Below are 17323 nucleotides of genomic sequence, written 5' to 3' on the forward strand. Positions count from 1 at the left end.
CCGGTAGCTCTTTCAATTTGCAATCCTCTTTTTATGGTCAAGGTATTTGTCTTGTGGTCTTCTAAAGTTTTATCTTATTCAGGTGCCACCTCGCTCGTTTACAAATGCGAACGGACAATGTTTTTTAAATGAACATATCTGCTTACCTATCCTATCTCCTCTGTGTGCTCACGCAAATATCTAAAATGTTCCTACACATGGCCATGCGGCCTGCGAGACCAGCTATATAACGCTAGTGAACTCAAGTAACAAACATCACGGGCGTTGAACGGCCACTGACATGATCAATACCGATCCAGCCATTTAGATCACCACCACGTGCCAATTTCTTCAGCGTGTGAATGTCACAAATTATAGCAGACAGTTCCTTTTCCTGTACCACCTGCGGTTTCCGGTGGTCATACATTCTTCATCCAGCTTCAGTTGAGCCGGGGTTGCTCGGAGGCGTCACCCTCATTTCAAACCGCGGTCCTCCGACCCATAGCCCAACGTTTTTAGGAACCATTATTGAATTTCGAGTACATAGTGTCGCTAGCGGTTTGTTTTATTCCCTCACCCCCTTTGTAAGGACCCGTAAGATATAAACGTATCATTCACCCATCTTACATAATCATCCTTGCCTACATTAAAACATCAAACAATTAACTTTTTCTAACAGAAACGCATTTTTAAGTTTGAAGAATGAATTTTTTTACTATGATTTTCAACTGAGCATCAAAAAATTACCTCCTTCTACATAAAAAATATTTAGGTTTGAAGATTGCATTTTACTACGATTTTCTACTGATCACATCAGCTACGTGTTATTCTGTAAGAAAAAATGTAAGTCTCCATTTAATTTACAACTTCTTTCTAAATTTCATTTTATCAGAATACATTCAGTCCCTTTTCCTTCCCTAATCCCTTTCAACAAGATGATAAATGCTTAAATAATTCTGAAACAACGAATTCATTCGTGAGAGTTTGCACAACGTGTATTCTTTGAGGCTCAAGGTTGATTAAAATTCTTTTTCTTTAAGAATGTCTGAAATATTGCAATAATAAACTTTACGTAATATTCTTCCCTAACTTTCCCCAAGAGAGTGTAATGAAATGGCTCACCTCTCTCCTCTTCTTCAAAAACCTTAAGCAATTTAAGGACAGCCCTTTAAACTCTCCGCTGCAGAAGCGCCCCGGCATTAGGATTGAAAATGTAAGATTGGATCTTCCGGGCATATCCTATGGACGAATGCAACCATCCCGGAATCTTCACTGGGGCAAACTCCTCATTTCTCCATACGTTTCGATATCCGAACCGACCGTTGTCTTCGGAGAAACCCCATCGCCGCCTTCAGGGTGGACATGAACAACCTAACCCGGTGGACATCGCAAGAAGGATTCCCCGAACTTAAGAAACGGCATCAAGCGTTCTTTTGGGGAAGTATCTTTACGTTCGTCATAACAAATCAAAATCACTGGTTAAACTTCCACATTTCTTTTTCATAACCGTTCATGGTTTCAACACCGAGTACTATTAACCGCACATCTGATCCGACACCTTGATTGTGAAACGCATTGCCGAAAATTGTTGGTTGGTCGAATATAAAAAATGTGGACGTTTCCCGAGTGATTATAATTTTTCAGAAATTCTCCAAGAGTGAGATTGAAAGAGAAAAAAAAATTAGCAAAAGCAAAGGAGAGCGGATTCCATATTAACAAAACTGCAAAAATTTCGTTTCATTTTATTTTTTTCACCAAGCGGTCCCTGGAAGGCCGATGCCTATGGTAAAAGGGTGAAACTCGGTGGCGCCACCCGCGCACGCGCTCTCACTGGAGAGAAACAACTGGTGTCGTGGTTTGGACACACCGTCGCCAGGTGGCAGTGGTATGCCTTCCGCCGCCGATTCCGAATGCCGCGGCTGAAGCGCGACCGCGAGAACGAAGCCGAAAGGGGGGTGGAAGGGGTATCCTTCCACCACCACCCACCCTCTGGTGAGTCGTGACGTCACGCGCGCGGTCCCCCACATCTTCCAGCAGCCTTTCCCTCTCCCTTTCTCTCCGGCAAAACTTTTCCGTCCCTCTCTCTCCCTAACAACCTGCCCCACCCCTCCTCCTCACTCCTCCCCCCGTCCTACCCCTCGCTCTCACCTTCATCCGACGCCCCCCTCCCCTTGTCTCGACCCCTTCCACATGCACCCCACCCATTCGAAACCCCTCCCTCATCCTTTCCCTCCGTCCACAACTCTTTCCAGTAGGCCCTCGGTCCCCGTTGGTGCAGCACCTTTAGCGCTGCTTTCTGAAGACTTGACAGCTTATTATTTTTTTGCTAGAAAACTACCAGAAGACGAAGGGGAGAAAAATCTTCAAGAGTCTTCGAAAAGCTGAGGGTTAAACAAGGTGCGCACAGTCTTTGAGGACTTCAACGAAATCCAAGGGAAAAAAATTTACAAAAAGTGTCCTTCTTGAGCATCACTTGGGTGTGTACATGGATTATTTAGTTATCGACGGCGTTAAGTGACTCAATTACATCGGAGGGGTGCCCAGTGCGATAAAATTTTCAACCGTCCCTCCCTGACGAGTGTGTCTCACTAAGGATAAGACGGCCCCGCCGACAGCACCACCAACACTAACCGAAACCAGCACCATTAGCTTCGCCTTCGGCCGTCCGCCCACACGAGGAGACTTCGGTTCGACACCCCGGGGGAGTAGGTGCGAGCCGCACAGCTGCTAGGATTTAAGAACACAGAAAGGTAACGTGCTCTTTTCCCCGAGAAATATTTTACCTTCCAACGTCGCAGACTTTCGAAAATGTCAAAGGGGGGCGAGTGTAAAAAGTGGGATACCGATCCTTCCAAAATGCTTTAAGGAAAGGTCCGATCGACGTTTTTAAAGGTTTCTCTTCGTACTATCAGCAGGAAACGAGTGTCTGGCATAAGGGTAAACAAATCTGTGGTTATAATTAGGATAGTCTTGTCAATGGGAAGGAGACGTGCATCAAGAGACTCGAAGGGCGACATTCCGTAATAGTATACCCGATAGAATTTGATGAAATGAAACTTTGGTTTTAATGTGAGCGAAATTCCACAAATCCCAATATATTATCTTATTTGTCCCTCTCGGAGTGATTTAAACAAATAGTTGAAATTTTACATGTACTTCTTCGTCTTCTCTCTGGTTGTCCCAAAGTCTGTCGCGACTTCACGACGGAAAGTAGGCTGTGCAGTACCGAAAGTGAGAGTTTCTCATTCTGGAAAAAATGTACAAACGAGACCAATTTAGTCCCTCCGGCAAAGTCAACCTTTTGTGACCCCCTTCCCAAAACTTCGTCTGATTTGACTATGAAAGAAATTCTGGAGGAATGACGAAGACCGCGCGATTACTTAACGGGCTTTCTCACTTCTCGTGTTCCTTTCGATAAATAATTTCAACCAAATTGTTGCGAAAGAAGAATTTAAATTTTCATTAATTTTCAGTCCGCACGCCACTATTTGAAACCGTTGGTGGGCGTATCAGACACTCCTCTAACGCCTTCGGCATCGAAATTCTTCTTACGTCCTTGTCTGCTCCGTTACTATTCATTCAAGTTTATAATTCGACGTTGCATTTATGTGCAAGTCCATTCGTATACATATATAAAATCAAATTCATGAGACGGGCACTCTCCAACAGTAGTTGCACGACTCTTTTTTTTATTTTCCCAGGGGTTTCAAAATATGTCAAAGTAACAATGGACTCTCAGACCATGAATTAATTTGCTGTTATTCAATGATTAAGGATGCTGCATATGCTGGCTTTCTATTCATGTGCGGAGTACAGCTCTCTCCCGCTATCTTCTCGCAATGATTCTAGGCTAAACCTCATTCCAATATGTATATCTCTGAATTAAAGACTTTCCACCACCAGAAATCCCAAAGCCCTATGACTTACAAGAGGGATCGTCGAGGCGTAGTCATGCAATCTTAGCTGTATTTAGATTACCTGAATATACTGGAAGCCCATCGCAGACGTCCGTCACGTCGTTTGCAGAACGTTCAGACAGTTGAGAGTCAGCTTGCAGCTGGGGAGGGGCACTACCACTTGCTTCCAGGCAGGAGGCAGCAGGGAAGTCCTGCATTCGAACTCAGCTGATCAATTATTAACTCTTATTTCCCCACGTTCGCGAAGGGCGCCTTCTCTCTCTTTCTACCAGCGAAAACCTTCGGCCGCCACATTCGTCGAGACCCCCCCCCCGTTCCTAAAACGCACTACCTCTCTTAGTTCGAAACGTCACGGTCTCGCGGTTTGCAGTCCCTGACATTTCGGTCTCTCTCCTCTGATTCCCCGGAGAGCATCGCCAAAACGTCGTCCGTAAACTTTTATTTCTTCAGATATATATTTTTTTTCAGTTTTCTACGTTTTTCACGCGTGTCTCCACAGCTACTAAACTGCCTGGTTTAACGAGAAGCGGATGAAAGTGTCTGGTTGTTTCTCTCCCGATCCCGCCACTCTCACACTCCTCTCCTCGTCAGAGCGCTCGCCGTTTGCCCTCGATACAAGAAGGCTTTTTTTTCACAGACCCCCGGCTCTCTCGTTCTGGCGAAAGAAAACGTCGTTTCCGGAGGCGTCGAAGCGCGCGCGCCTGGGCGTTGTTGTGTTTCGGGGCGCCAGTCCATCGGGTTCGACGCATCGAAATCGAAATTCGGGCCGAGCTTGAGGATGTCGACGCATGGTAGACTCGCGAACGCGTCCCAAAAATGAACGTCTCTGACGATTCGGCCTGAGGGATTTTAAGTCTGCGTCATGTCCCGTAGTATTAGGAGCTGAAAAATGTAAATTTCGGTATTTATTTTTTTAATTTATCAAATGAAATCGTTTTTGCGGGCGTTAATTGTAAGAGGAAGACGCGGATCTATCTATCACTAAATGGCATAGACTTATATTCGGTACAGGAATGATATTTAATCAATGAGTATCACATACATATATTGCTTTCTTCATATGTAATTTCAGCATGCATGTCTTGCGTATATTGGAAAAGTTAATGGCGCATAGAACCTACCTTCATACCATAGTATTCTACCAAAAATATGAAAATATTGACCGCATCTTTTGCATACACTATTCCATCTTCATTTACAAGAAATCCAAAAATTAGTCGAGTGTCTCAAAGTACAATTGTGAAGAAACTAATCAGAATATTTGTTCAGTAACTTGTTTGATTTGCGCACATTTTACAAGGCGAATAGAATTCCAATAGTCATTCAAATTTCTAATATTTCCGTAAAATGATCTATCTACTCTTTGGTTGTTCTGTAGTGTGTTTGTTTGAATTGTGTAATTGAAATTGTTTTAAAAAAAACCTGAAGAGCTCCCGAAGTTTCTCATTGTTATGCAGGAATCTCGACGAGTTGAATAAATTTCGTCTCCAATGGAATGGCGAGGGAAAAACCATGAGATGGCACGCATTGCGGGTGCTCTTTCGACATGCGTCGAACACCTGACTATGGACCCTTCTTCAGATTGATCTTGAATATATTTGAAAGCTGTATTCGGGCCGTCTCGTGCCGTCTCACGCAAATGGCGCTGTTTTATTCAAATCGTTTCCTGCGCTTTTGAGGTACCAGGCATAACGTCGCCGAGTCAGATCGCAGTAAATTATTATTATGCTCCGCACGCCAAAGCGCCCGCATTCAAGATGCTCTTTAGAATGAAGCTGAGCATCACAACGCGCAATAGGTTTTGGGGAAGTATATATCGAGTTAACGATATGAAATCTTGGAATATATCACTCGATATCATATTACGGTGGCAATATCATCCACATCTAAGCCATCACACTGTCCAGAAAGCCGCCTCTAGGATGTGTGGTGCAGGGCACTAGCCTTACGTGCAAAAAGGGAGGGCCCTCCTTACAGATGAATGTACATTTGCTCATACACACGTACAATTTGAAACTTATATAGATAATGCAGAACTTTCATTACTTTCGTGGAAGATTCGCTTAGAGAAAGTCATTCCATTCGCCCGACACTCGAACATCAGATCTCCCAATTACCAGGCGAATGTTTTGATCAAGTTACATAACGGAGTCAGAGAGAATTTCCAAGGGGTTTTACGCAAAATAGATGTCCCCCCTAATGGAAAAACAGCGTCGCACAAGTAAGCACGGGAATCCTGATTGATAAGGCAACAGTCGTGAAGAAGACAAACGGTTGCCGGTCACACATAACGTCTCCATAGCAGCTCACGAAGCTCCCGAGATAATGTGAGCGTCATTATATATCCGCACTGAATATAAACACATTCAGCGGTACAGAGTTTATACAATGCTAGCTCGAAATTATTCATTAGGAGAAGAGATACGAAATTGGTCGCTTGTCATTCTCGGGCTGTGCCGTCGCAATTCACTCCATCACTACGCCATTCAAATTCCTCCGCCTTGATTTATCGTTGCTCGCATGTTTCATTCTTTCCCGGGTGCCCCGGCGTCAATGAAGTGGGAGACTAGAAGTGGATTTATTAGAAATTGGCTTGGTCGGTGCTTTCTATTTTTCGAACCCCATCCCTTTCCTTCCCCTTTCTTTTCTTTGTTTCCCTCTTCGCCTGGCTAACCCCATGAATATGCAGACGAGGGTGGTAGATGAGTCTAGAAAACAGACCCGGTTTCCAATGCTTTCTCCGAATATCCAACGGCAATAGCAGTACCATCGCATTAACGCCATGAATGACCTTTTATATCGCGATGTTTTGTACCGAGTTTCGCTGAGATGAGGACATTGAAGAGGCGTAAATGTTACACCTCGCATAATTATTTCATCGATGCTGATTCACAACATTTTTCACTACCGTGTAGTGCCATGAATAGCAACTTCTGCCTGGACTGGAATAAACGTCTGCCTTTGGGCTTTACTCCAACTAGTTTTGCCGCATAGGTCACATCAATGCCATTGATTCTGATGAACAAAAAGTGGACGCGAGTATGCGAGCCATCAAGAAGTTCCCGTGTGTTAAACTTGAGGAAGAGCTGTCGAGACCGTATGATGTCCTTCAGTCCTGCTCAAGGTATAGTTTTTACGGGAACTTCTCTGTCGTCACCTTCGATTACAGCTCCTACGGCGCTGTACAGTTAGTTCGGCATTAGTGAAGGGAGGGAGGAGGTTTAAGCTGTTCCCGCGCGGATGGAATGAAAGCCGACTGGCATAAATTCTTGACAGCGTGACCGACAATAGCGACCTCTCCATCCCTCCAGAAGCATGCCCGATCGCCGGGTATTTCCTTTTCACTGCAAACATGTTTTCAAGGTACGATTTATACTTCCAACTTTCATGTCGTATCACTTGGTTCCCAACCTTTAACTACTTGCTTTGAGACTTCATGCTATTAGTACCTCTGAATTTTTTTATTTCTTTCATTTTCGTGTCGGATGTTTTCATAAGAAACTCCTTTCCATCTTTTTTCCCCACGAAAATTCCTTTCCCATCCTGTGATTTTCGTCATTTCAGCGAATGTGAGCGAGAGAAGTTGTAGTTTCTTATTTGCATCCCCACGTATAGAGCTTAACTTTTCTCTGATTTCGAATTCAACACCAGAAAACAATTGTCACACTTCTAATCCAAATCTCCGCCTTGGAAAAAAATGTGCCCAAACCCTTGATATAAACCAATACAATCGTCTCATCTAAATGAAAAATGTTCTTTGAATTATATTAAAATAGCTGATTTCTATCAACCAATGATGATTTTTACATAATCCTTACTCAGGATTTGGTAGAAGTGAATTCAAAGGTATGCAGTTTTCTATGTCCCATTACACATACTGAACATCATGGGATCGTGTATTAACCTAAAACTGAACCTCCAAAGTCAGTGAGAGATTGTTTAATTCTGTTCCTATTAATGTGGGTACCGAAATCTTCAAGATAAATTCATTCCGTTTGCTTTTGGTACATTATTCAGTTCTCAAAGCCATGACCCCTAACCTCAGGCAGTAATCTGCATGGACCAAGTAGAAATTGGAAGAATTATTCACCATATCGTATCTTTAAAATGCCAATATCTAGAAAGCGCAAAATTCACATCGCTCTAAGCAAAGAAAACATCGATTGCCCCAAGAGGAGAGAGAGGCTTAAAATGAGATGCTTGCTTGGAGAATGAGAGTTTTTTCGCTCAGTTTTGAAGTTTACGAAAGTAATCCTCTCACTCACCGAAAAGGGTCCATTGAATAAATTATGAACGCTTCAGGGCCCCATGCATTTATTTTGCGTTCGCCGCTGCACGACGAACGATCAAGTCCTGCCCCCTCCCCCCCCCAGTCCGAAGACTGGAAGCTCATGCTTCTTGGTCGCCTCAGCAACTCGCCCGAAAAATGAAATAGACACAATCGTCGACATCTCCGAATACCATTCTTACCTCGTCGCGAACGCGTGAACAAATTCGACAAATAATCAGTGGCAGTTCTGTCTACGGCCGGGAAGCCCGGTGCCGACGACGGTCGCGGGTGCGGCGCGTGGAATTCCAAGCGCGATGCTTATCCATCGGGGAGGAGCGGGTGTCGAAGGCGCGGGGGAGGAAGAGAGGTGGTGGGAGGGAAGTAATGCATCAGAAATGGTCACCGTGACGGGTCGGCCGTCCGTGTCGTGTCGCCTAGCGCTTCGCATCGTCGGGAGCCGGCGGTGATCGCGAGTCGATTTAAAAAATTGTTCCCGGGAATTGGTAAAAAAATTTCACTCAGTCGGGGGTTTATTTATTAAGCCAGGAGCGTGCGGAATCCTCGCAGGCCGAGAAAGCACTAAGACTCGTGATTCACGTGACCTCTGAGAACTATGCACGTATTGTTTCTCCGTCGACGTACGGAAAAACGAAGATTGCATTCATAATTTTTCATATCGCGCATCGCAACACAGTCCGTTTTGTGAACTCAGAAACTGTTTTTATAATAAGACGACATCGACTTTACGATACTGCCAGCATCGAACCGAGAAAAGGTGCCTACAATGATACGCGGATATGAGGAACGCAGAGTAATATCTCTCGTCAAGTTTGTTGAGTTTATTGCCACTTCATTTTTGTAGCCATGTATCCAAATACATTTGTTTTATTTTCGTCTAAAAATAGGGAAGTTTATTACCCTGATTAATAATATGCGGCGTGATAACCCAGTGACTTTAGCATTCGTTTTTTAACCGGAGAGTCTAGGATCAAGCTAGGGCGACGCCTCTGGACACCCGAAAGGGTGATTTTTCAGGTACCAGATTTTTCTGTGAAACCAAAATATATTTTAAGGACCCGACTCAATAAAGCCTGACGTGTACATTTCCCTCGTTCGCAGGGCTTAGTATTAGGTGGCATATACCCTTATCTATCATTACAGCCTTCGGGCTCAATACTGTGACATGTAGTACAAAGTTATTTTGTATTATAATCAATCATCATATTAATAATTGATGTAATATTTCCCGTAGCTTGCACCTTATAAAACACACTGCTCATAGTCGATCTGACTTAGTAGGTTACTTCGTGTAATAACGCGGTCTGGAATGCAATTTTGGTGAAAACGAATAATTAAACGGGATTTACAATTAGTTGTCGTCTTAGTTGTTGCTCTCTCCGGAGTTTGTATCGCCTATCGCTGGTTCAGGATGACAATCCACTCCAGAGGTTCCATTAGCCGCGATGGGCGCTGTAGATTGGAGCCACCATCATCATCATAATCCTTCCCCAAGGCTCGTCCCCGGGCACCCCCTCACCTCATCCGACTTCCCCTCAAACTCGTTCCGTCGCCCCCACCCTCTCCTCCTCGATCGGAGAGCCAAGCCTCCCACCCCCCGCCGCCACATAACCCCGGCAGCGGCGACTCGCCCTCGAAGGCGGCGGCGCAGGCTATGTCTCACCACCAACAAGGGCCTCCATCGCAGTCCGAGGCGATCGGTTTTCGTGCCGGGCGGCGGAGAAGGATCACTACCGTTAGCGGATATCAAATGTTTACGGTATCCTTCGCGCGTGGTATCGCGCAGTTTTCGGCCTCGGAGTCATTCATATCCTCGGGCGGTGAGGCGGTGGGGAGCGCGGAGGGAAGTTTTCAACCCTCCGCCCCCGCCGAGTTCTCCCACGTCCCCCGTGAGGGACTTAGTAGCTCGTTGCCTCTCGCACAGCTCGTTCGCCCATACGTCTTCCATGGGCGTTGAGGGGTTTGGTATTATACTGAATTATGTATATTCCAAGCGGTTATATGCACGCCTTTGCTAACAATTTATTCGACAACCTGTAGTTTCGGAATGTAAGCTTTAATTTCGTGTTTAATTGGGTGACTACACAGGCTTTCAGAAAATCTTTAGGAATCATATTTATTTCTCAAGCTAAAGCCTTGATTCATCGTGGGAATCCACCGCAGTGATTGCAGGTGGTCACCTCTGCGTATTTGGAAGCAAATTTGCATACAAGATATTCAGTAATAAATTATAATAATTTGCTTTCTGTTTGTTGCACCCATGCGTCTTACTGGTTAAAATATTACAGTTAATGTTAAAGATAGTCCATAAACAGCAAACGCCTTTCATTTTCCGGGACCTTGTGAGAGTATTTATTCTCCCTCACTTTCCAAAGAATATAGAGTTAAAGTTTGCGAATTCAGTCGAATTATTTTTAAAGAAAAATTTTCCCGAGAGACCACAGAGATTTAAGAATTATTTCAGCGAATACGCCCCTTGCCATTCTAAATTTCACCTCTAGGATAGGATAAGGCAGAATTATATCTTGAGCTGGATAAAGAAAGAGCCATAGACAGGTGACATATAAGAAGTCATATAAATCACTCAACTACCATATGTCTCACGCATAATAATACGCGCGTTTGCATTCAGAGTCACTCCCAATTCTCTCTCGTGAGTTTTCACAGATGAGGTGGGTACTTTGCATTCCGATACACTCCTTTCCGTGGAACGAAACATCATGGACTAGTGGTTTTAAAATTTAACGTTCGGTTAAGAAGATGGAATCTATCCGCGGCCATGACGTTTTCAAAATTGCACCAAGTAACTATTGACTGTTTCCCCGTTTTGAGAACAAGTTGTTATTAAAAATCGGAGGGAACATTGGCTGAACATGTTAATCATGAAAAAAAAGACTAGCCGCAAAGTTATGAACTCTTACTGAAAACGGGAGAACTATGTTTGACTGAAATATTTTTATTTTTGAATCAAAAAACTCATTTCCCGAAATGGTTTTATTAATGAATCATACCCATCGGCGCCGGTTTTTAAAAATCTTTTTCGCGGGCATAGTTCAATAAAATCATTGTTACCTTATCGGAACATCTTGTTGAAAGTACGAGTAGGCAGATTGAAGACAAGTAGTAGTAGTTTTAAGGGGAGGCGACCGACAGCTAAGGTCATTTGCGCCATAGGGGATGGACAGGAAAGGATGAAGGGTGGAGAGAAACCCGGCGTCGGCATTAGCCTGCTCTTTACGAAAGGCGCCAAAGGGTCCGCAGTTTAACGTCCCATCCGACGGACGCGTACTCACTCAAAGTGCCCTCCACAAAGCACCTCAAGTAGGGATCGAGATACCTCTGAAAAATATTCAACACCGCCGGGATTTGAACCCGCGCCCTCAGGGTGGGAAGCCAGTACGTTAGCCCCCGCACCATCTCGATCCCCCTTGAAGACAAGATAATGATAATGAGCGCAGAGGTTTTTCTTTATAACTTTTGCGTCAAGAGCTGACTGTTATTAGTAGTCAGCTTTGGTAAACTAATGTAAAATTCGTTTGTTCCAGTTTTACGTTCCTGACCCTTTCTCATCGAAACCCTTTAATTTTTATTATTTCCTAATTTACCAGATGCCATCATCCGTCTGGCATTTTCTGTTCATGGTCTTCCTTTGTAGTATTTTTCTCATTCATTCTTCCTTCCTTCCTTAATCGTATTCACGAGCCTATTCATGCCATAGCACTAAGTGCGATAATATGAGACTCCTTTGCAGAGCTTTCAACATACTCCTTTATTCCCCTCCTCTTCGAAGGACTCATTCTCCTGCAATTAGCTTCGTCATTCTCAACGCCACGATTCCTCATTTTTCTCCCCCCCCCTTACCCCTCTACCCTCTGCTTCTTCTAATTTTGTCCAATCATCACTACCTTAAAAAAACTTACCCGTTATGTGTTTGGATTATTTATTCCTTGCGGTCATTATTTCCCCAGTTAAATAGTTACCTACAATATTCGTTTTTCGATGAATGCCCGTATGTACGAGTACGCTCTGTAGGGACATCTGCAAGCCGATTTATGGTCTTTGAAAGGGGTATAAATATTCTTTGTGGCTCAGTTCATGCTTCTCGTTCATACATTCGACATATTCTCACCATCCCGCCCGTTAAAATCTCCCGCATATTCCCTGAGTCCATTCGGAGCCTTGATCGCTGCTGCATCCTTTTATTTTCGAACCGTGCGTCACATCATATTCGGATTTATGCCGCAAGGTATAGGTGTGCGGGTGGAGCGAATGAATGCCGATCACCTACCTGAGAAGGCAGGTCGAATAGTTTCGCGTGCCAGCGGAGGAGTGAAGACGCCAAAGGAATAAACAGCGGAGGGAAATGGGACTTGAATGCGAAGTTAACGGGTAAAACTACTAAAACGTTTCCACAGAAGTAGGTAACAATTATTTTTCTATGCTGAGTCCAAAATGTGTATATGTGTGTGTGCGTGGAAGACCGCCTTGATGCAATTCCCTATTTCCGCTCAGGGGATAAGAATGCTTCGACTATTCCTTTGAGTCTTCTCGCCTAGGTTTTCTTTTTATTTTTCGACGTGAGAAGAATTTTCCTTCTGATGTGGATTTGAGTCGAAAGGTAACCATTTGCTTTCACCACGTAAAGAGTATTGCCTCCGATTTGAGAGTTGTCTGCCAGGTCGTTGCAAATCCTTCAGGCGCTTGCGATAGTATCAGGTGATTTGAATAGGTGAATCTGTTGGATATTCAGATTCAAAGAGCCCCTCAGAAATAACATTTTTAAATCTTCTTTGTGATGTTGTTACGTCAGAAATGAGATGGTTTATATATTTTATGAAAATTAATTTTTATCACTAATTGAAATGAACTACATGATCACCGACTTATTCTTTCTTTCCATCCGTAATATTTAAAAAATAAAGATTTGAATCATCTCAGGGAGATTTTAGTGCTGACTTTCATTAAAAAGTGATCAAATATGATGGCATAGTAATATTACTTAGGAGGGATATAAATTAGCCAATAGTATTCCCGACTCAATTACAAATATGAGAGTCAAAACTCTGTTCCGGAATTATGCCGCATAGATTTTTCTAGATTGGAAATGCGAAGAGTAAAACATACGAATTCGTAGCCTGATCATAAAATTCGCTGGCTCTTTTTTTCCTGAACACCTACATTTAAAATGTAAGTACTCAGAATACCTTCTTCTGCCATTCTGACTGCTAAATAACTGACCTTCGGCTGGGAAGTAACGGATTTGGATACCTGGTGATTTGCCGCTTTAAGTATCGTGCCAAGATGTGCCCTTTGGTTTAACATCTGGGCATCGAGTCGGAACCTTTAAGCGTCGTCGCTTCATCAAGGGGTTTAAACATGCCGCACCTACCTTTCTGCAATGAGTCAGAAGTCGCCAGTACGACGACAAAGTGCAAGGCCTTACCACGGCCTTCACGCGCAATACAAAAGGTTTTGCCGGGCCGTTCCGGAACTCAAGTTTATTTTTATGGTTTGAATTCAATGCGCTTGGATAGTTTTACTCTTGAGAGTTCCGCTTGCCCTATGGGCGCAGTTTAACTGCAGACCTTTGCCCTGGCAACTTGATGACGTTCTTCGTCCAAGATTTATGAGTTAAATCAAGTTAAAGAGTGATTTTTTCAGAGACTACCCTAATGGTATGATTGAGTGAATATTTGTTTGGAATGACAGCGTTATGCTCCGTAGTTTAGCCTCTCTTTGAGATCAAAAGAGGTGTGTACAGCTTGCGAGGAAATATTTAATTATGTATAGTAAATAATCGCAGGTTCACTGAAAGGGACATACACGAGACAAATGTTTTTCCCCATTCAGAGTCCAAGCACGGATTAATATTTATGGATGTCTGGCACATATAATTCCTCGAAGTAAATCTAATTTCCGAAAGTAGTAAGACGCCACCAAGGACAAAGCGGCTTAATCTAATTCAAGACGTGTGTATATGTTCCTTTGGGTATTTTTCATGATTAACCTTTTATGCATCCTACGGTGTCAAGCCACGGGATCTTTCTTGGGAGAGGTATAAGTGGGGTGGGCGTGACTAGTCTGTATCCAAGAGGATGTAGGCCTACCTGGGTGTGGCTCCGTAGTCACGTGGTCTACCTTTCTCGGATGGAATAGGTATTTGATTTTCACTTAACACAGTTAATCGTTCAACACTTGGCATTATATGAAGTACCTTCATGTGAAAAATCATTGCCCTAATAATGTCCAATTAATAATTTTCCCGGGTGACTACGTCAAATGCATTCAATTCTGATTCATTGTTATATAGATAAGACAGTGATTACAGATTTGGTTCGTTTTCCATAAAACGTCAATTTCTCTTTGTAGTGGTTGAAAAACTTCGTATGAAATAATATGACGAATATTATGAAGTTAAACAAATTAGTTTTGTGCTTCGGTGAAATCACTAAAGGCTTTTTTTTAATGATTTCATTTAAAAATTGTGAAAATATTATAAAGCAATACTGTGAGTTGGAATATATCTGGTTGATTTGTCCATGCGTATGATTTGACGAAATTTATTTTTTCATTAGCTAGTCATAAAATTCTATGTGTGGATCGAATTACGTTGAGACTGCACATTTATGAAAAATACACTATGGTTTCGTTCCTTTGAGCGTGAAAAACTTTTACGATCCACTCCCTCTCCCCGCCACCTTGGCAGTTCGAGGAATACGGAAATTAAATGTGGCAGTGCTTAGACCAAACATTGAGCAAATCCTATCGCGGAATGGCAGAAATGTTCATTTCGTTCGGAGGAGGAAAGGCGAGAAATTTCGACCCGGCAGTGTGAGGAAATGATTGAATCTCTCGAGGGCGGTCGGTTATCACTTTTATTTTCCTTTGGTTTTTTTACCAGAGCGCTCGAGTATTCGACGCCGGAAAACGTCAATTAAACGCGCGCACAGCCGAAAATGTGGCCACTTTCTCGCTCAAGTGTATCGTAACTGCCCTCCCGTGTACACCTCTACCTATCGGAAAAGGGTTCCTTCAGAAAGCGTCGTGGTAGGAGGAAGGTTTCTACTTTCAAATCAACGAACTCTTTATGTAACAGTCAGCGGCACGTGACAATGCCTCTCCTACCATATTCGCTACACATAAAATGCACCTGAACACCACTTTCAAATATCTTGTTTACTAAGGTGAGAAATCGCCGGTATCGACTGAAAGTCTGTGACACAGATCGACAATGCATCGACCGCAAGCTGCCTTGTGTACTTACCCGATGGTGTGTCTCGCGGAAATGAAAACTCGTCGGATGAATTCAACTCACATTTCGTTTCAGGTAAAGTCTCTTGAGTGTGAATGTTTTATCTCTCTTTTCGTTAACGATAACCGTGGGATAAATAATTATTAAATTACACTGATAGAGGAGAATATCCCCATCCATTTCCCGTGTAATCGAACTATGGAAGTTACAACTATTACTCGCAATGTTTCAGATAACTTGCTTCGGCTGACTTCAAGTGTTAATCCACGACATTTTTGTTTTATTCACCAGCGGGATACAAATCTTCTTACCACTGTCGGAGTGCTCATTTCGTATGGCATTAATTTAAGGTTCCTTCTCCTTTCTCTTACCAACTCTTCACCATGAGCAGCATGAATACCATTCGACAACATTTATTTATTTTATCTTATTTTTTGTCCTGAACCGACGTAAGAATATCTTTATTCGACTGTTAAGCGTAAATGGTGCGGCGTCGTTATGCCTTCTGATTCATTTAATCGTGTTTGTATATGTAGGTTGCTGATTGAAAGTTGAAGTTAGTTGTGCGTGAACAGTCTCTTTTCACCTACTGTCGCAAACTCCCGTTTTGTCTTTGAGAGATTAAATATGGATGTAAATGAAACGAGGAAAGGCACTCCTATATGTACTTCCGTTGCATTTATCTGGTGTTCACTTCCCCGGCACCTTTCAGCAACTAATTCTAGCTTTAATATCCCATTTTAAGACCTAATTTATCTTGTAAGCCGAGTGAATTCCACATCTGGATAAATTGATCTAAATTAAGTTAGAGAGGGTCGAAGACGAGAAAAATTAATGGAGAGCGTTGTGACACCCACAAAACCTCATACGTGTCCAATATTAGTTATTCAAATTCTTTGCTCGGTTTCCAAGGTAGCAACAAACTCTCTGGGGCTCTGTCATACACAACATATGTGTATGACAGAGCCACAATAAGATAGTGTTTTTTTGCAATCATAACGAAGCAGTCCGACATACAGGTTACATACCCTGTAGTTACTCCTGATACTGCTAACGATACTCTCTTTTTTCATTCAAATAACCAGCGTAATTGTTGGAATTATATTTTAAAAGATTTTAGAACAAAATTCATTAATGCTATCGGTTCTAAAAACATAAAATATATCAAATGTTACTCTATCCTTGTTAATCGTACGTTATTTGTAGATAATTCATATTTCAATCCCGTATACAAAATACGTGCAGTTCGGATAATTTATTTTCATTCCTACCACAAATTCTATAATAAATGACCAAGAATATATGATGTGCGATTACAATCATTTACGACTCACAATCAATGATACCGATTTGTTTAAATGACCCATTGTGACCTTGATTGGCCTAACTTCCTCAAGGAGGGCCAGGTGTTTTCAATGATACACTCATGACCTAGTGCTACGAGACAGTTCTGTTCCCAACTAATTTGTACAATCTTGTCAAATTTGACAGGAGATAGTGGCTCCCGGCGGAGGCGTGGCTGAGTGGTAGTGTAGTGGGTTACTGATGTTTGGCTACTGACCTGATGATCCCGGGTTTGAATACCGTGTAATGAATATGGCCAGTCTCATTAAACATACAAATAGGGTGGATTTTTGGTCCCTAGAACTTGGTCGCAAACTGGATATGTCCCAGGAAAAGGAACTGATTAGCAGTAATTCTCCTCCTACTATGTAAATTACGAGTTGATGGTCAAAATCGAGCAAAAAACAGATTGAAAACCTGTTGACATAAGTTCCTGGGCGGATTTAAGTTCTATTTTACCTTTTGTAAACGATGATACAGATGACATATTAGGAAATAAAACGTGTTTTCTCATTATCCAAGCCCCTCTCTCTTTACATTTCC

The 17323-nt window shown here is 42.7% G+C and overlaps 1 protein-coding gene across 2 annotated transcripts in view; it reads left to right on the forward strand.

Moving 5' to 3' along the window:
• Positions 1 to 2252: 2252 nt before the first annotated feature.
• The window catches only part of LOC139688035 (uncharacterized), a 200873-nt gene continuing 185802 nt past the window's right edge, over positions 2253 to 17323 (forward strand). For both annotated transcript variants that reach the window (XM_071585440.1, XM_071585441.1), the window contains exon 1: positions 2253 to 2729. The gene's annotated coding sequence lies outside the window, so the exon portion shown is untranslated. The remainder of the gene's footprint in view (positions 2730 to 17323) is intronic.

The sequence above is a fragment of the Hetaerina americana genome, unplaced genomic scaffold (assembly GCF_022747635.1).
Source record: "Hetaerina americana unplaced genomic scaffold, ioHetAmer1.1.p SCAF_2, whole genome shotgun sequence".
In the NCBI taxonomy this organism is placed as follows: Eukaryota; Metazoa; Arthropoda; class Insecta; order Odonata; family Calopterygidae; genus Hetaerina; species Hetaerina americana.